The sequence below is a fragment of the Protopterus annectens genome, chromosome 11.part0 (genome assembly GCF_019279795.1).
Source record: "Protopterus annectens isolate FY-2018-M chromosome 11.part0, PAN1.0, whole genome shotgun sequence".
Taxonomy (NCBI): Eukaryota; Metazoa; Chordata; order Ceratodontiformes; family Protopteridae; genus Protopterus; species Protopterus annectens.
Window position 1 is genome coordinate 380541162 of NC_056745.1, and position 18884 is coordinate 380560045.

The 18884-nt window shown below is 42.9% G+C and overlaps 1 protein-coding gene across 1 annotated transcript in view; it reads left to right on the plus strand.

Annotated features, from left to right (window-relative positions):
• The window catches only part of CEP290 (centrosomal protein 290), a 3346332-nt gene that overhangs the window by 2960939 nt on the left and 366509 nt on the right, over positions 1-18884 (plus strand). The gene's annotated exons all lie outside the window — the stretch shown is intronic.

Sequence of the window (18884 nt, forward strand, 5' to 3'; positions counted from 1 at the left end):
TCAGGACTCGATTGGCTGCAACCTGGAAAGTTTTTTTTTTTTTAATGGCATAGACGTAAATAAAAGACTTGATTGGTCCAGACCAGCTTGCCTTTAGAAAGACATGTGCTGCAAGCTTTATTGGTGTTTGATGAGTAAAGAGTTAAGATGTGTGGTGTTCATTTTGTATTTGGGGTCGAGGAGCAAGTGATCAAGGTATTAGGGAAGCCCTTCTTATCAGAAGCTTTTTTAACTATGCTTGTAAGGGCAAAACAGTCTACAAAAAAGAAAAAAAAAACTGTCCTTTTCAGGACAGCTAAAAGCTCTTGTGGAAAAAAATTCAGTCTGCCATCAGGGTGAGCACGAATGCCCCAATTAGCTGAAGAACAGAAGCAAGCAAACCAGTAAGCCCATCTATAAAAGGCAAGACGTTGCTGTTTTTGGGGATGGCAGATTGGCAGGCATACCTCTCAACTGTTCATAGTTTTACAGAATGTCCAGACTTTTTCCTGTTGTATATTTTTAGTCTGTTCTCCTGTTCTTCTCACAAAAAATGTGTTTTTCTGGCAAATCACTGAGGACTGAAATCACTAAATTGTGACCTACATTTGAGTTTGTATTTTCTGTAGGCTATAAAGTGTAAGACTAATACAAATCATGTTCTAGCATCTTTCTAAATTTGTAACATTAAAATCTAATCTTATTTGTGGGCTTTGTCCAGATTTCATGTGTTGAGAAGTTTTGTAGGAGGGATATCTTTGTAACTCTAAAAGTATTTAAATGTTCCCTGGCTTTATGCCTTTTGTTTTGCATTATTTTTGGTTTTGTCCAAAATTATTTAGTTGTGGTAAATTATTTAATTGTGGTAAGGAGGTGGGGAGGGGAGACAAAAGCAAAACAAATTTGAAATGATTTTCAAGTGTATCGCATGTACACAGTCCACAAAGAAATGGTTGTACACTGTGTTGTTTAGTTTATATATGAGAACAAGGTTTCAGCTTTCCTTGATGTTATGCCTCTGTTTTCCCATTATTTTTGACTTTATCCAGAGTTGGGCTAATAAGAGGTGGGTGGGAGTGGGGGGGGGGCGGTTATGGAGCGAGTGTGTTGCAGAATGGCCAGATTTTGTTTGATGTCTGCATACTACTGCAAAATTTGTTCTAACATTTGTCTGTAAAAGTAGTCTTGAGAATGTGTCCCTCATACCGCACCTTTGTACTGCATTATTTTTGTCGATGTCCAGAATTCTTGTGCAAGAAGGTTGAAAGGTGAGGGCTGTGAGACTGTTGCCAAATGTCTAGATTTTTAAGATTGAAATTAACTTGTTTTATGCCTTTGTCCTAACATTACTTTTAGCAATGTCCAGATTTCTTTTGCCAAACAGTTGAGAGGTGGGGGCTGTGATGGAATACTGGCAAATCTGTAGGTTAAGTTTGAAATGTCCCCTTTGTTCTACTATTACCTTTACTTTTCTTGTGATGTGACTGAGAGATGGGGGGCAGGAGCTGTGGGAAATATTGGCAAATACCCATTTTTTTCAGTTTGCAAGATCAGTACTTAAAATGTGACCCTGATTTTTACACCTTTGCCCTGCCATTATTTTTGTCATTGTTCAGAATTCCTGTGTTAAGAAGCTAAGAGTTGGGTGCTGTGAAACTATTGATGAATGTCCAGATTTTTAAGTTTGAAGTGTCTCTGATTTTCTGCCTTGGTTAACATTACTTTTAGCATTGTACCGATTTCTTGTGCCAACCAGTTGGCTGGTTAGAGCTGTGGTGGAATATTGTCGAATGTCCAGGTTAAGTTTAAAATGTACCTGACTTTACGCCTTTGCCCTACCATTATCTTTACTTTTAACATTATCCGGATTTCTTGTTCTGTGTGGTAAAGAGATGGGGTGGGTCTGTGGAGAATACTGCCTAATGTACATATTTTTCAATGTGTAAAATCAGTATTTAATATGTCCTTGATCTTTACATCTTTGTCCTACCATTATTTTTGCCTTTGTCCAGTTTTCTTGTGGTAGGAGAGATGGGGGGGGGGTGCACACTGCAGATAAATCACACACTGGTGTCTCTCCTATATGTCTTCTGTGTCTGTAGTCTTTTCAGTATGGCTTTTGTGTGTGCCTCTGCAGTCAGACTGTTATACATGTCTCTAGCTGTCTTGTGTGGTGAGGTCAGTATGTCCAATGCATCTTGTTTATTTCAGTCTTGCTGTAGTACACTCTTTGTCTAATGTGGATGTCTCTGTCCTGTGTCTGGGAGTCTCTCTTCATCTTGCTGTTCTAATGCTGTTTTTGTATTTTGTGAGTGTCTGTTCAGTCTTGTTGTAGTACTCTATTCACCTTTTTGCTACAAAATGCCAACCAGTGTTGTGCATATGCCTGAGAGTGTCTACCTTGCTGTGGTACTGAGGCTTGAAATGTAACATTTGTACTAAATGTCAGTCCGTGTGTGTGCCTTGATGTACTAATAGTGGCCCTACAAGTATTTGCAATGGTCTGAGTGTACTAACACTTTTATAAAGTGATTGTTAGAAGTGTGGTGAGAGGAGCTTGATAAGGAAGCTACATGGTCCTTCTTTTATACCCTCCTGACTAGGGCTCCCAACTTAAAATTTGCTGGTGGCCCCCAAAATGCTAGCACCAGCCCTGTCTGTGTCCTAGGTTGGAGAATCTCCCGTGGCTATTCTATGTGAAAACACAGCACCCTCAACAAGTAGTCCTGTGCAGGGTGACTCTGTGGTGTTCTCCTTTAGGACCTAAGAGTGTGTAAATTACTCCTCATATCTAGCTATTGCAGTTGTGTATTGAAGTGGGAGGGGACCTTCAGTCTTTCCAAGCCAAACACAAAATAAAGGCGTTATTGATTCAGAACATGTCTTTTCAGCACTTCCTTCTGTACCTTTTGCTGACTGTAGTGTTATTTCTGGTGACTGGACTGTATTTTTTCTCTTGTAGAAATACAGAAATGGCCATGGTGGTGCAGCAGTTAGAGTTGTCGCCTCACAGCAAGAGGTTCTCCCGTTCGATTCTTTGCTGGAGTGCCTTCTTTGTGGAGTCTGCCTGTCCTCCCCGTGGTCAAGTGATGTATAAAGATATGCAAGTAGGTGCGTGCATGAATTGGTGTGCCTTCTTTGAAGGTTTGGCGCCGGGCTGGCAACTCGGCACCGTAAAAATCCACTGCCAATCATTAGCGGACTGGAGTTATGCTGTGGCGACCCCTAACTGGGAAAAACCGAAAGACATAACTTTTTTTTTAGTAATGAAATGCAGAATACTAAATTGTGTCCTCACCTTGGTTGGTTGTCTATACTAGGCTAATTTCCATATTGCATATGTCATAGACAACAGCTTAAACAATACACCAAGATAACAGCCAACCTAAGTTGAAGAGAAGCTTCTTATTTTGTCTTGGATTATGACAACAAAAACAAGAGGGTCTAAGAGTGAAGACTGTAATTTGAAATAGGATTTCAAGATGAAGTAAATCATGTAAACTCCTTTCCAGGGACATACAAATATTCCACTTTTTAACCTAAGCTACCACATCAGCTATATGCAAAGGCATCTTTCTTTCATGACATAAATAGAGTTTACCACATTTTAAGTTATTTGTTGATTTTCAGAGACACATTTATATGATCTATTTGTAATTTTAATATATTGTGGATTAATCCATATTTTGTGTTTTTATGTAAACATAATGATGATATGCAAAAATTAAATATACTCTAGTTATACTTATTTTTCAGTGAAACCACATGTGGTGGATATGTATGCATGTAATATCCCAAAAGAGGGTGAAATAAAAACATGTCTAGTAGAATATGTATATATTTTTAAAATTCTGTATGTTCTTTACACTATCCAAAAAAAGAAATTAAAGGTTGATTATGCCATTGTAAAAAAAAAAAAAAAAAAGTAAATAAACCAAGCCAGCATCACTGATGTTCATCATAATAAGGTCTCTATTTATCAAGTTCAGCACATTGAGAGTTCAACCTGTTGAAAAATTTTGAAGACATTTTGTAGGAGATTCATCCCCCATATGAGGGGTAAGTCCCCCTCACTCTCAAATACACACATACATATGCACTTCATATATTGTATGTATATATATATATATATATATATATATATATATATATATATATATATAAAATGTAGTTATGTGTGTGTATTTGTAGTATATGTGTGTATTATGCACACGCATAAATAAATATATGTATATATATATATATATATATATATATATATATATATATATATATATATATATATATATATATATATAGGTCTACTTTGATTCACTGAAAACTCATATCACTGAATTTCAATTCACCCTCAAAAATTCACTGAAAGCTCAAATCACTGAAAACTCATTTCACTGCATCACATTTCACTGAATGTAAGTATTGCTGGGCAAATAAAATATGTGTGCCCTTTTCCCCACTGTAGTGCGATTGGTTAGCGTTGTTACCTCACAGCAAGAGGTTCTCTGGTTCAATTCTTGGCTGGGGTGCCTTCTGTGTGGAGTCTGCATGTCCTCCCTGTGGTCGCTTGGGTTTCCTCCTGGTGCTCCGTTTTCCTTCCACATCTCAAAGACATGCTGTAGATGGATTGGACACTCTAAATTAGCCCTAGGCATGAGTGCGTACGTGTGTGTGCCTTCTGTGGAAGGTTGGGCGCCGGGCTGGCAACTCGACACCGTAAAAACTCCACTGCCAATTATGAGCAGACAGGTGATCCGCTGTGGCGACCCCTAAGTGCGAAAACTCAAAGTTTTTCAGTGGAGATAGCTGTACAGGGAGGATCAGGAAATTTACCCTTTTCTTTAATGTAATGTGATCTCGGAGTTGGTATATATAAGTGTACACACCCCTGTTAAAATGCCAGTTTTTTGTGAAATAAAAAAATTAGACCACAATAAATCATTTCAAAACTTTTCCCAGCTTTAATGTGACTTATAGCCTGAACAATTCAATTGAAAAACAAACAAATCTGTTCGGGGAAAAAATATAAAAAATAAAAAAATGTACAATAAGCTGGTTGCATAGGTGTGCACACCCTTAAACTAATACTTTGTTGAAGCACCTTTTGATTTAATTACAGCATTCAGTCTCCATGGGTACACACACTCTGATTAACCCCAAGTAAAGTTCAGCTGTCCTAGTAGGATTTTCTTGACATTTACTCAGTTGCCTGCTTCAGCAAAAGCAATGATGTTCATTGTGTTTCACTGTTGCAGTCCTAACCAATGGTTTATCTGGCTCCCGGTAGCCCTCTATCGGCCAGAATACCAAAGGTAAGTAAAGATGACATCGGCTATTGTCAGTTGTAAAGGATGTCAGGGCATCCGATACAAAAGGAGGCAGCCGATGTCACTTTCTCAGTCTTCCTTGCCACGGAGCCCGAAGCAGAAGCATTTCTTGCACGAGTGACGGTTGACAGTTTACCTTTTTTGTTTCCGACTGCAAAGTTGAAGTCAACTACAGCTAAGTACCCCATTGGGGATCCTGTTTTCTTGCCTTAACGAATGTCAGAAAAGGTTAATCGTTGTCTTACCTGTGGAAAGCAGATTCCCCATAGAAATTTTCATTCCTATTGTATTATTTGTTTAGGCCATGACCACAACGTTCCTAATTGTGATCTCTGTGCTTCCTTTAATCCGCGTACTATTCGTTGTTGGGCTAAGCTTTTATCTAAGCATTTTGGAGTTTGGCCTAAGTTTGTCGGTATGGCGTCCGCTGGTCTTCAGGCTTTGGATATCCCCAAGAAACGTAATGATAGGGACCACGACAGGCTTCCGATGGTCAGGTCCTCGGATGATGCTAAGTTGGTCATCAGTCCTGCGGAAGCCAGTGAGGTGCCTTTGCAGCCCCTGCAGCCCACAGATTTTCAACCGCAGGCCTCGGTTGAGACCATTTCAGAGGCCTCCGGCTTTTATTTTGCCTTCTGACCTTCTGCCTGTTGCCTCTTCAGCTGGATCTGGAGCCGCTAAGCTGACTCTGGTGTCCGAGGCCTCCGTTCTTCATTCAGACAGCAAGCTCATACCGACTACTTCGACTGCAACTTCGGCGGTTGCCAGGCCTCCCGAGTCCTTCAGCCTTGCAGGTAAATCTTCCAGTCGTAAGCCTGTGAAGAAACAGGCTCCAGTTTCCTCTCATTCCCAAATGGTTAAAAGGGCTGATGACCTTTTGACTGTTATTAGGGGTTTACAGCCTCCTCCTTCAAAAAAAGGTAGGGATGTCTCTCCTTAGGCTTTGTCATATTCAGGTTCTGATACTTCTAGCATTTCTGTTGATGAAGAGGAAGTTTCTCAAGCTTTCTCTCCTTTTGAGGATTCAGACGCAGAGGAGTCCATCCCTTCTGTTTCTCCTCCAGAAGATTTTTCTTTTGGTGATACTTTAAATACTCTCAGGGAGCATTTTAAATGGGAAAGTCAGGATTATCCCCTTTCTAAGAAAAGGATTAGGTAGTTTTTGGATTTACCTCAACATAAACCTTCGGCTATTCCACCTGTGTTGGAAGTGGTTGATGATGTTTTTCTGGAAAATTCCTTGACTCCAAATTCGGTTTCTCCTGCTCCCAGGAAACCTGACAGGTACTATAGAGTCCCTGATTCTCATTTGTTTCTTTTCAGGAATCCATTGGCTGATCCAGAGGTTATTTCTCAAGGCCCTAAAGGAGTTAAGGCCACTGTTACTAAAAATCCTGTTCCTTCTGACAGGGAATCTAGGACCCTAGATAGGTGGGTTAAAAAGGTTTATACCTCTGTCACTCTTGCTATTAGGTCTACTAATTGTCTTTTTCATATGCTGAAGTACTAGCAGCATACCTTGGATGCTATTAAGTCTAGGACAGCAAGTGTGTTTCTGTTGGCGGAGAGTAAGGATATGCAGGATTTGCTGAATTCTGCCAGTCTTGTCAATAAACATTCATTACATTGTGGTTTTGACATTCTAGAATCCTCCTGTAGGGCTACAGCTATTGGCTATGTTATTAGAAGGCATGCTTGGCTCAGGGAACAGCCCCTACCAGAGCCTGTCAAGGCTAAGCTTTTAGATGTACCTTTGCATAAGAACAGTCTCTTTGGCATAAAAGCAGAGGAAGTGCTCAAGAAAATGGAAGACAAGGCCAAGTCTATGCAGACAGTTAAAGACTTTCTGCAAGTTCAGCCTCCTCACTTTAGCAGGAATTACCCTTCTAAGAGTTGGATGTTCCCTTAAACCAGCAGACAGAACCGTTCTAGGACTAGAGGTTACAAATCTTCTAGGAGACAGGTGGCTAACCCTCAAAGGTCTAAGCATTGGCATGCTTCCTCTTCCAAGGCAGGAAGTTCTAAGCCTGCATCTCAATCTAAACATTCTCAGTGACTCTGTCCAATTTCTGCCTGTTCTTGCCTGCCAGGAGAGTCCTTTAGGGGGAAGGTTGGCCCTTTTAGCGAAGGTCTGGGCCACCATCACGGATGACAAATGGGTACTCTGAACTGTATCCCTAGGACACAAGTTTTCTTTCCAGTACCCAAAAGATTCCCAGACGCTCCTCCAAACCAAAGGGCAGAAGTAGAATAGCAAATTTTGTCTCTGTTACATCTAGGAGCAATAGAATTAGTTCCTGCTCAGCAGGTAGGCCAGGGTTTCTATTCCAGACTTTTCCTAGTTCCAAAAAAAAGAAGACACCTGGCATCCTATCCTAGATCTATCCATCCTGAACTCTTTCTTGATAATTCCAAAGTTCAAAATGCTCACTCTTCATCAGTTGCTGCTAATGTTAGAAAAGGATTCCTGGATGGCAACGTTGGATCTCAACGAAGCTTATCTGTACATCCCTATCAGGGAAAGTTGCAGGCAATACCTTTGTTTCAGGGTGGGCAAGCAACATTATCAATTCTCTGCACTGCCCTTTGGCTTATCTACTGCTCCTAGAGTTTTCACAAAGTGCCTGGCTCCAGTCATTGTTTTTTGCAGGCAGAGGAAATTTCAGATTTACCCATACCTGGACGACTGTCTAATTCAAGCAAATTCTCAGAAACAGCTGTTAAAGGATCTAGAATTTGTAAACTCTTCTCTCTTCCCTGGATTACACTCTCAATGAGGAAAAGTCAAAAATGGTACCATCCAAGGAGATAACATTCCTGGGAGCGAGTCTGAACACAGCTGGCCAGATGATATGTCTCACCCAGGAGAAGCAGACAACTCTTTCGGTTTACTTTAAGGACTTGGCAAGCCTGTCCCAGCTCCCTGCAAGGAAATACCTGCAAGATCTGGGATTCATGGCCTCTAGCATTCTCATGATTCCATATGCAAGACTGCATATGAGGAAATTGCAATGGTACCTCAAGAACATTTGGTGTCAACACACACAGGACCTGGATGTGATAATTCCTTTGCTTCCATGTCTGCAGACAGAGATTCTATGGTGGGCAACAGCCTGTCTACAGAACAAAGGCATGCCTTTTTGCCAGCCCTTTGCCACTCAAGTTCTTACCACAGATGTATCGGACTATGCCTGAGGAGCTCACCTGGATGGCAGATGAATACAGGGAAGTTGGAATGCCCAGCAGATGCACCTGCACATAAATTTAAATGATGGCAGTCCTGCAGGCCTTACTAGCTTTTACAGCATCATTCAGTGTTGGGGCACTTCTCAAGTGGATCTTTTCTCCTCTCCAGACAACCATCTTCTACCTCTTTTTTGCACCAGACAGCATCACAGCAGAACCTGGAAAGTGGATACTCTGTCCTTCCCTTGGAGGCTGTTGCCAGTTTATGCCTTCCCTCCTCTTCCTCTTCTTCCCAGAGTATTATTGAAGATCAGGGATGAATGACCAAGGACTATTCTCATAGCTCCGGACTGGCCCAGACAGCATTGGTATCCACTGCTTCGCAGTCTCTCCCAATTTCCTCCTTGGCGTCTTCCTCTGAAGCCAGATCTTTTGGTTCAGGAAGGGGGAAACATTCTACATCCTCATCTTCAGTCTCTCCATTTGGCAGCATGGCTCATTGTATGACTCCTTCCTTTTCTTCTTCTTCCCTTTCCCAGCAGCTGGTTGACGTGCTGAGGGAAGCCAGGAGGCCTAGCACTAGGAAGTCCTACACTGGCAAATGGGAAAGATTATCTCATTGGATGCAGGCTAGAGGGGAATATTCTACTCAGCCTAAACTTCCTCTGATCCTGGAATACCTGGCTTATTTGCTTCAGGGTGGTCTTTCTTTTTCCTCCATCAAGATCCATGCTTCAGCCATTTCTGCTCATTGTTCTTTGGAACAACCCATTTTCTCTCATCCCCCGATGAAAATGTTTCTCAGAGGTCCTTGCAATGTAAAACCTCCCAGAAGGGCGCCTACTCCAGCCTGGGATATTAATTTTGTTCCAGAGAAACTCACTCTTCCTCCTTTTGAGCCAGCTGCCACTGCAGATTTAAAGTTTCTGTTGTGGAAGACTGCCTTTCTCTTGGCTATAACTTCAGCAAGGAGGGTTTTGGAGCTGCAAGCTTTGATGGCTGTGGAGCCTTTTCTTATTTTCCATGCAGATAGGGTCTCTCTGAGAACCAACCCCTCCTTTATGCCTAAGGTGGTTTCTAGCCTGACTCTTAATCAGTCCATACACCTTCCTACCTTCTTTCCTAATCCTTGAAATAGAGGTGAAAGAGTCCTACATTCTCTTGATGTGCATAGACAGCTCAGGTTTTACCTGGACAGGACTAAAGACCTTCGGAAATCAGCACAGTTATTGGTCAGTTTTGCCCCTGGAGCCTGGGGCAAGGCTATTTCTAAGCAAACCATTTCTAAATGGATTCCTCATTGTATTACCTTTTGTTATTCCTTTCATGGCAAGATTCCTCCCCAAGGGGTTAGGACCCACTCAACTAGAGCAGCTTCCACTTCTGCAGCCTTTTTAAAGGGTGTCCCTACCAAAGACATTTTGGAGGCTGCCACATGGTCTTCTGTTCACACTTTCACAAAGCATTATAATTTGCCTTTGTTTTCAAGAGCCAGGGCAGGGTTTGCCACTGCTGTTCTGCAGGGCATTATCTACAATCCTTGATTCTGTTGGTTCCTCATCCCTTTTCTCTGGGCTTTGGTAATCAAACCACTGGTTAGGACTGCAACAGTGAAACATGATGAACATAGTACAGTTGTGTGCACTTACTATAAATGTAGATGTTCGAGTGTATTCATTGTTGCAGTCCTGGTTTCCCTCCCCCCTTCCCCCTTTTCTCTTTTCCTAAGGTACAGGCTAAGTTTGGCATTATTTGCCAATATGGCTTTTGGTTTAAGCCTTGTTTTCTGGGGGCTTCTGACTGTTATGGCAAGAAAGACTGAGGAATTGACATCAGCTGCCTCCTTTTGTATCGGACGCCCTGACATCCTTTACAACCGACGACAGCCAATGCTATCTTTACTTACCTTTGTTATTCTGGCCAATCGAGGGCCACCGGGAGCCAGATAACCCATTGGTTAGGACTGCAACAGTGAATACACTCGAACATATACATTTATGGTAAGTGTACACAGCTATACTTTTCTCAGAGAGCTTAAAAAGCATCAAAGGGATCTCATTGTTGAAAGGTATCAGTCAGGAGAAGGGTACAAAAGTATTTCCACAGCATTGGATATACCATGCAACACAGTGAAGACAGTCATCAAAAAGTGAGAAAATATGGGACAGTAGTGACATTGCAAAGAACTGGATATCCCCCCAAAATTGATGAAAAGACAAGAAGAAAACTGGTCAGGGAGGTTGCCAAGAGACCTACAGCAACACTGAAGGAGCTGCAGGAATTTCTGGCAAGTACTGGTTGTGTACTACTTGTGACAACAATCTCCTGTATTCTGCATATGTCTGGGCTATGGGGTAGTGTTGCAAGATGGAAGCCTTTTCTTACACAGAGAAACATCCAGGCCCAGATAAAATTTGCAAAACATTACACTGTCTCCCCAAAACATGTAGGAAAATGTGTTATGGTCTGCTGAGACCAAGGTTGAACTTTTTGGCCACAATTCCAAAAGGTAGGTTTGGCGCAAAAACAACACTTCACATCACCAAAAGTACACCATCCACACGGTGAAGTATGGTGGTGATAGTATCATGCTTTGGGGTTGCTTTTCTTCAGCTGGAACTGAGGCTTTAGTCAAGGTGGAGGGAGTTATGAACAGTTCCAGATACTAGTCACTTTTGGCCCAAAACCTTCATGCATCTACTAGAAAGCTGAACATGAAGAGGAATTTCACCTTTCAACATGACAATGACCCCAAGCATGCATCCAGATCAACAAAAGAATGAGTTCACCAGAAGAAAATTAAAGTTTTGGAGTGGCCCAGCCAGAGCCCAGACCTAAATTCAATAGAAAATCAGTGGTGTGACTTGAAGGGGGCTGTGCACAAGAGATGCCCTCGCAATCTGACAGATTTGGAGCACTTTTGCAAGGAAGGGTGGGCAAATATTGCCAAGTCATTATGTGCCATGCTGATAGACTCCTACCCAAGAAGACTGAATGCTGTAATTAAATCAAAGGTGCTTCAACAAAGTATTAGTTTAAGGGATGGAGAGAAGGAAGGTTGATAAATTGTGCATGCAAGAGACCAGATGGAAGGTAAGTAAGGCCAAGTGTATAGGAGGCGGGTTCAAATTGTTCTATCATGGTGTGGATGGCAGAAGAAATGGGGTAGGGGTTATCCTAGCGGAACATTATGCCAAGAGTGTATTTTTATTTTTTTATATTTTTCCCCTAACATATTTCTTTGTTTTTCATTTGAATTGTACAGGTCATAGGTCACATTAAAGGTGGGAAAAGTTTTGAGAAGATTTATTGTGGTCTCACAAAAACCTGGCTTTTTACCAGGGGTGTGTACACTTTATATCCACTGTGTGTATATCTGAAACTCGATCATATGGTCTCGTCCAAATGAATTTTGAGTTTCTGAAAACTCTACCATTTAACATAGTCTAGATACACACACACACACATATATATATATATATATATATATATAGGTTTACTACTGAAATGTCGACGTCAGAATGTACGCCTATGAATTACTCGAACTACAGATGTCTGAGTTCATATGTGTATATGCTAAATGTTCAAATGTTATATTTGCGAATGTACTTTGCATTCGCAAATATAAATGTTCAAAGGGATGTACAGAGATCGCAGTGGAGTGCGGTTAAGGAAATACATCCCTTTCCTTACTGTAGTGCGATCTCGGAGTTGGAAAATATAGTTGGGGGGAGGCGCAGCCCCCCTGCAAAAATAGGATGTTAGTTGTAGGATTTGGGGAATGTCCTTCATGGATGCATCTGCAGTCATAACAACTGGGTTGTCCTGTCGTCAGGCAGCCCTTCGGTCGGCCGGATTCCAAAGTCTGGGTCCGGCTTCGGCTGATGTCGCACCTCACCCGACGTCATCTCTGCTGGTCTTCGGGTATAAAGGCATCAGCCGACGCCATTTTCCTCAGTCTTTCTTGCTGCGTGGCGCCCGAAGCAGAAGCTGTTCGCAAGTGCCGGTCGGTCAGATCCAGAGATTACTACTACCGAATACTACTTCGAAGACTTCTAAAGCTAAGTACCCCGTTGGGGACTCTTTCTTGCCTCAGCCGATGTCAGAAAAAGTCAATAACTGTTTAACTTGTGGGAAACAAATACCTCATAAAGATTTCCACTCTTACTGTTTGCCTTGTTTAGGCCCAGACCACGACGTAGCAGCCTGTTCGGCCTGTGCTTCCTTCAACCGACGAACGCTTAGGCGTCGGTCGGAGTTTGCTGAACAGTTTTTCGGCTCAGATTTTGCGTACATTATGCCGTCGGATCCTCCGACTACCCAAATTGTTAAAAAACGCAAAGAAAAAGACAGACACTCGCGGTCCGCGGTTTCGGCCGAAACCACGGTTAAGCAAACCGCGAGTGTCTCGGTTTCGGCCGAAACCGAGAAAACTGATCAAAATACAGCCGAATCAATGACTACTACTGAGGTTTCTGCCACTTTACTTGAAACAGCCTCAGATATTATACCTACAACTGTGGTTACTAGTGACTTATCAGACACCATCCCTTTGGATGTCTCTACCCCAGCACGTGGTGCTGCTAGGCCTCCTGCAGCCATGTCTATTAAGGCCTTTGCCAGGGCTAAAGCAGCCAAATCTACTAAATCAGTGCCTGTTAAACCCCCCTCAACCAGGCCCACTTCTAGTTCACAAATGCTTACTCTGGCAGAAGATTTAATATCCTTAATTAGGGGATCTCAATCTCACCCAGACAGGGCCTCTCAACCTCCAGAAAAGAGACCTAGAGCAGAGCCCCCTGAGCCTGTCTCCTCTGATGATTCTGCGGATGACTCAGATATTACAGACCAGCCAGAGGCTCCTTTTTCCAATTATGAAGACTCCGATGCTGAAGAATCCATTCCAGCTGCCTCTCCACCAGAGGAATTCTCCTTTGGAGAAACCTTACATGCCATGAGAGAACAATTCCAATGGCAGCAACAGGATTTCTCAGATTCCAGAAAAAGACTTAGAACTTTTCTGCACTTACCACAACATAGGCCCTTAGCTATACCTCCTGTCCTTTCTGTTGTGGACGATGCATTTAATGATGTCTGCACTGCACCTGATTCCTTACCTCCAGCCCCTGCCAAACCAGATAGATTTTACAGGGTGCCAGACACTCATCACCACCTATACAAGGCCCCACTGGCAGACCCCGAAACTATATCCCAGGGGCCTAAGGCAGTAGTCTCGACCACAGCAAAAAACCCTATTCCTTCTGAAAGGGAATCCAGGTCTTTAGACAGATGGGGCAAAAAAGTTTACACCTCTGCTACTCTCTCAGCTAGAGCTTTAAACTGTCAGTTTCACATGATACAATACCAAGAGTTTATGCTTGATCAGTTAACTAAAAAGCTATCCTCTGATGACTCTATAGATAAGAAATATGTATTAGAAATGGTAAATAACATACAACAGGTTAGTAACCATTCTTTAAAATGTGGCTATGATGCACTGGAGGCTTCATTTAGATCAGCCATGACTGGCACAGTGATAAGAAGACATGCATGGTTGAAGGAACAGGCCTTACGGATCATGTTAAAGCTAAGTTATTAGATGCTCCTATGGATAAGGCCAGTTTGTTTGGTACACCTGCCCAGCAGGTAATGAAGAAAATGGAAGAAAAGGCAAAATCTGTACAAACGGTGAAAGATTTCTTACAGGTTCAGCCCCCAAGGTTTAGCAGGAACTGGCCTGCCAAAAATTGGTCCTTTCCTGACTCCACAAGATCCCAAAGGGGCAGGAATAGACGTTCCAGAGGCAGAAATCAATCCAGATGGGGTGCCTACAGAGGACGACAGTGGCAAGGTAATAACAGAGGCACAGACACAGCCACTACCACTGCAACAGGACAATCACAATGACTTGACTCTAACTCCACCTACCAGGGAACAAATAGCAGCACCATTAGGCGGAAAATTAGCATTATTTTCAAAAAATTGGCACTATGTCACAAAAGACAAGTGGATTTTGCAAACCATAGACCAAGGTTACCGGTTCCACTTCCACACTTTACCAGTCAAAGAGGAATGCCAAACCTGCCTCCAAATCAAAAATAGAAGCTCTACAGCAGATAATGCAATTAACAAAGATGAGAGCTGTGGAAAGAGTACCAATAACAGAACAAGGCAAAGGATTCTACTCCAGACTATTCCTAGTTCCAAGAAAAGAAAAAAGTTGGAGACCTATTCTCGACCTGTCCATCTTAAACACATACATCATTGTCCCAAGATTCAAAATGCTGACCCTACAGCAACTTCTTCCCATGCTGGGCAAGGAGTGTTGGCTGGTAACTCTAGATCTCAAGGAGGCATACCTGCACGTCCCCATTTGACCAAATTGCAGAAGATACCTCAGATTTCTTGCAGGATCAGAGCACTATCAATTCTCAGCATTGCCCTTTGGCTTATCTACTGCCCAGAGTATTCACAAAATGCCTGGCATCAGTAATCGCCACTGCAGACTACAGGAATCCAAATTTATCCATACCTGGACGACTGCCTGCTACAAGCGGACAACAAAAGCAAGCTGACAACAGATTTGCAAAGGGTCATTTACTTGCTACAAGCCCTGGGATACACAGTCAATTTTCAAAAGTCAAGGCTGATACCATCCCAAACAAGGACATTCTTGGGTGCGGAATTGGACACAGTAAAACAAATGGCATTCCTAACTGCAGAAAAACAAAGAGAACTCCCTCTTTACTTCTTGGCACTAACAAAACAGAACAAGCTAACAGCAAGAAAAGTTCTGCAGGCCTTGGGCTTCATGGCATCATGCATAATCTTGGTCCCACATGCCAGACTGCATATGAGAAAACTACAGTGGTACCTAAAGAATTTATGGTCCCAACACAGGCACAGCCTAGAAGCAGAAATACCACTAATTCCATGCCTAAAACAGGAGTTCCTATGGTGGGCTCAAGCATGCCAGACAAATCCAGGCCTACCCTTTCACAACTTTCGAGCAAGCCAAACCATCACAACAGGCGCCTCAGACCTAGGATGGGGGGCTCACATGCTGGACAAATGTGTACAGGGATTGTGGACTCAGGACCAGCTACACCTGCACATCAACCAAAAAGAAATGCTGGCAGTAAAACTGGCAATCCAAAAATTCAGCCCATTTCTCAAAGAAGGCCATTTGATGATAAGGACAGACAACACCACAGTCATGTGGTACATCAACAAACAGGGAGGCACTCATTCATACCCCCTATGCAGAATGACTTTGGACCTTTGGAACCTGGCACTCAGCTACAACATACAGTTACAGGCAATGTTTGTACCGGGAAAGGAGAACACTCTAGCAGACATATTAAGCAGAACCACCTCGGATGCTCACGAATGGATGCTACACCCGGACATCTTCAAGACCATCACAAAGAGATGGGGAATGCCGCAGATAGATCTATTCGCTTCCCCTCTCAATCACCAGCTCAAAAAATTCTGCACAAGGACATTCCACCCACTTGCATGGAAGGTGGATTCGCTCTCCTTCAGCTGGAAAGGTCTGACAGCATATGCATTCCCACCTCTTCCCTTGATACACAAGGTATTACTAAAAATCAAGGAGGAACGTCCAAGGATAATCCTGATAGCTCCGAACTGGCCAAGACAACACTGGTACCCATTGCTGAGGAGCATGTCTCGGGACAAAATGTGGGCAATACCCCTGATGCCTTTGATGTTAACTCAGAACAACTACAGCATCATGCATCCAAACCTAAAAACTTTGCAACTGACTGCATGGAACATCACATAGCAGCAACTAATCCAGATCTTTCCCAAAGGGTTAAAGACATTATCCTTGAAGCCCGCAGACCTTCAACAAGAAGGAACTATGCAGGAAAATGGAAAAGGTTTGTCATTTGGAGTGCTGAAAGAGGAAAAGGCGTGTCGAATATAGATATTGCTAACATTCTGGAGTATTTGGCAGAGCTACTACATACAGGCCTGTCCTATTCCTCCATCAAGATACATGCATCAGCTATTTCAGCAGAATACAGCTTTGATCCACCGGTCTTTTCACATCCTCTACTCAGGCAGTTCCTCAGAGGGATCAAGAATGTAAAACCTCCTAGGAAACCACCATTGCCAGCTTGGGACTTGAACTTTGTGCTAGAAAAGTTGACACTCCCGCCTTTTGAACCAGCAGCAACAGCAGACCTACAGCATCTATCATGGAAAACTGCTTTCCTACTGGCAATAACCTCAGCAAGGAGGGTTTCTGAACTTCAGGCCCTAATGGCAGTACAACCCTTCCTAATCTTCCACCAAGATAGAGTGTCCATGAGAACTAATCCTACATTTATGCCTAAGGTGGTATCCAGAGTGTCTTTAAACCAGGCAATCCACCTACCTACCTTCTTCCCCAACCCACAAAACAGAGGGAAAGAATGCTGCATACCTTGGATGTACATAGACAGCTACGCTACTACCTGGACAGAACCAAAAGTAACAGAAAAACTGACCAGCTTTTTGTAGCCTATGCAACAGGAAGGGAAGGAAAAGCAATTTCCAAACAGACAATCTCCAAATGGATAGGAAATTGCATACGATTCTGTTACTCCTTCCATGGAAAACCAATTCCACAGAACATAAGACCTCATTCTACAAGGGCAACAGCCACTACCACAGCCTTCTTATGAGGAGTGGCAACCAAGGACATTATTGAGGCGGCTACTTGGACCTCCGTGCATACATTTGCCAAGCATTATAATTTACCTCTGTATTCCAGATCCCGAGCAGGGTTTGCCACTGCTGTACTGCAAGGGATCCTAACCACACCATAATTTCTTCTTCCTCCCCGGCTAGTTGGCTATGGTATTCTACCCAGTTGTTATGACTGCAGATGCATCCATGAAGGACATAGTACAGTTTTGTACCTACCATAAATGTAGATGTCCGAACTGGATAGCATCTGCAGTCAGATTACCCTCCCTCCTTCCCTCTGTGGTACTCCTAGGGTATTTACCCCCCTAATAGCTAGCTGGTGGGGGGAGTCTCTTATGGTGTATTTGTTTGTATATATGTACATACATGCTTATTTCTTGTGTTTGCCTTCTATCTTTTTGGAAACATTGGCATTTATCCAAAATTTAGCCTTCCAAGAGGGCAACTGGCATCTGGGGCAAGAAACACTGAGGAAAATGGCGTCGGCTGATGCCTTTATACCCGAAGACCAGCAGAGATGACGTCGGGTGAGGTGCGACATCAGCCGAAGCCGGACCCAGACTTTGGAATCCGGCCGACCGAAGGGCTGCCTGATGACAGGACAACCCAGTTGTTATGACTGCAGATGCTATCCAGTTTGGACATCTACATTTATGGTAGGTACAAAAATGTACTTTTTATAGCAAGGGCGGCATTGTCGTTAATTGACGTAAAATGTTAAATTCTACATTTTCGGCAAATACTGCAGATTTTCGACTAACTGAACAGTCATAAAGCTGCAGTTTTTTAATTGTCGACATTTAGTACAAAATTGATTTTAAATTTTACGCCGGATGCCCTTCCTGACGCAACACTCCCCATTTATCCGGGCTACCTCTGCCAAGTTTAATGATGCAGAGAAAATTTCATAATTACATACCGGATCGGTCAAGGCCCGGGTTAACAACGACCACCACCAGTACTGTTAGCCAACAGGGTGCTGGCGGAAATTGGGCTACTCTTGGCCGAAGAAGAAGAGGAGGGGGAAGGCATGCCCAAAAGCAGGAAGAGAGGAGGAAGGTGAGGAGTGTAGTACTGAGGGTAGGAACTTTGAATGTTGGCAGTATGACTGGTATAGGGAGGGAGCTAGCTGATATGATGGAGAGAAGGAAGGTTGATATATTGTGCGTGTAAGAGACCAGATAGAAGGGAAGTAAGGCCAAGTGTATAGGAGGCGGGTTCAAATTGTTCTATCATGGTGTGGATGGCAGAAGAAATGGGGTAGGGGTTATCCTAATGGAACAGTATGCCAAGAGTGTTTTGGAGGTGAAGAGAGTGTCTGATAGTGATGTTTATGAAGCTTGAAATTGATGGTGTAATGATGAATGTTGTTAGTGCATATGCTCCACAAGTTGGGTGTGTGATGGATGAGAAAGAAAAATTTTGGAGTGAGTTGGATGAAGTGGTGGTGAGTGTACCCAAGGGTGAGAGACTAGTGATTGGAGCGGACTTCAATGGGCATGTTGGTGAAGTGAATAGAGGGGATGAGGAAGTGATGGGTAGGTATGGTGTTAAGGAGAGGAATGAAGAAGGTCAGATGATTGTGGATTTTGCAAAAAGGATGGACATGGCTGTGGTGAATACATATTTTAAGAAGAGGGAGGAGCATAGGGTGACGTACAAGAGTGGAGGAAGATG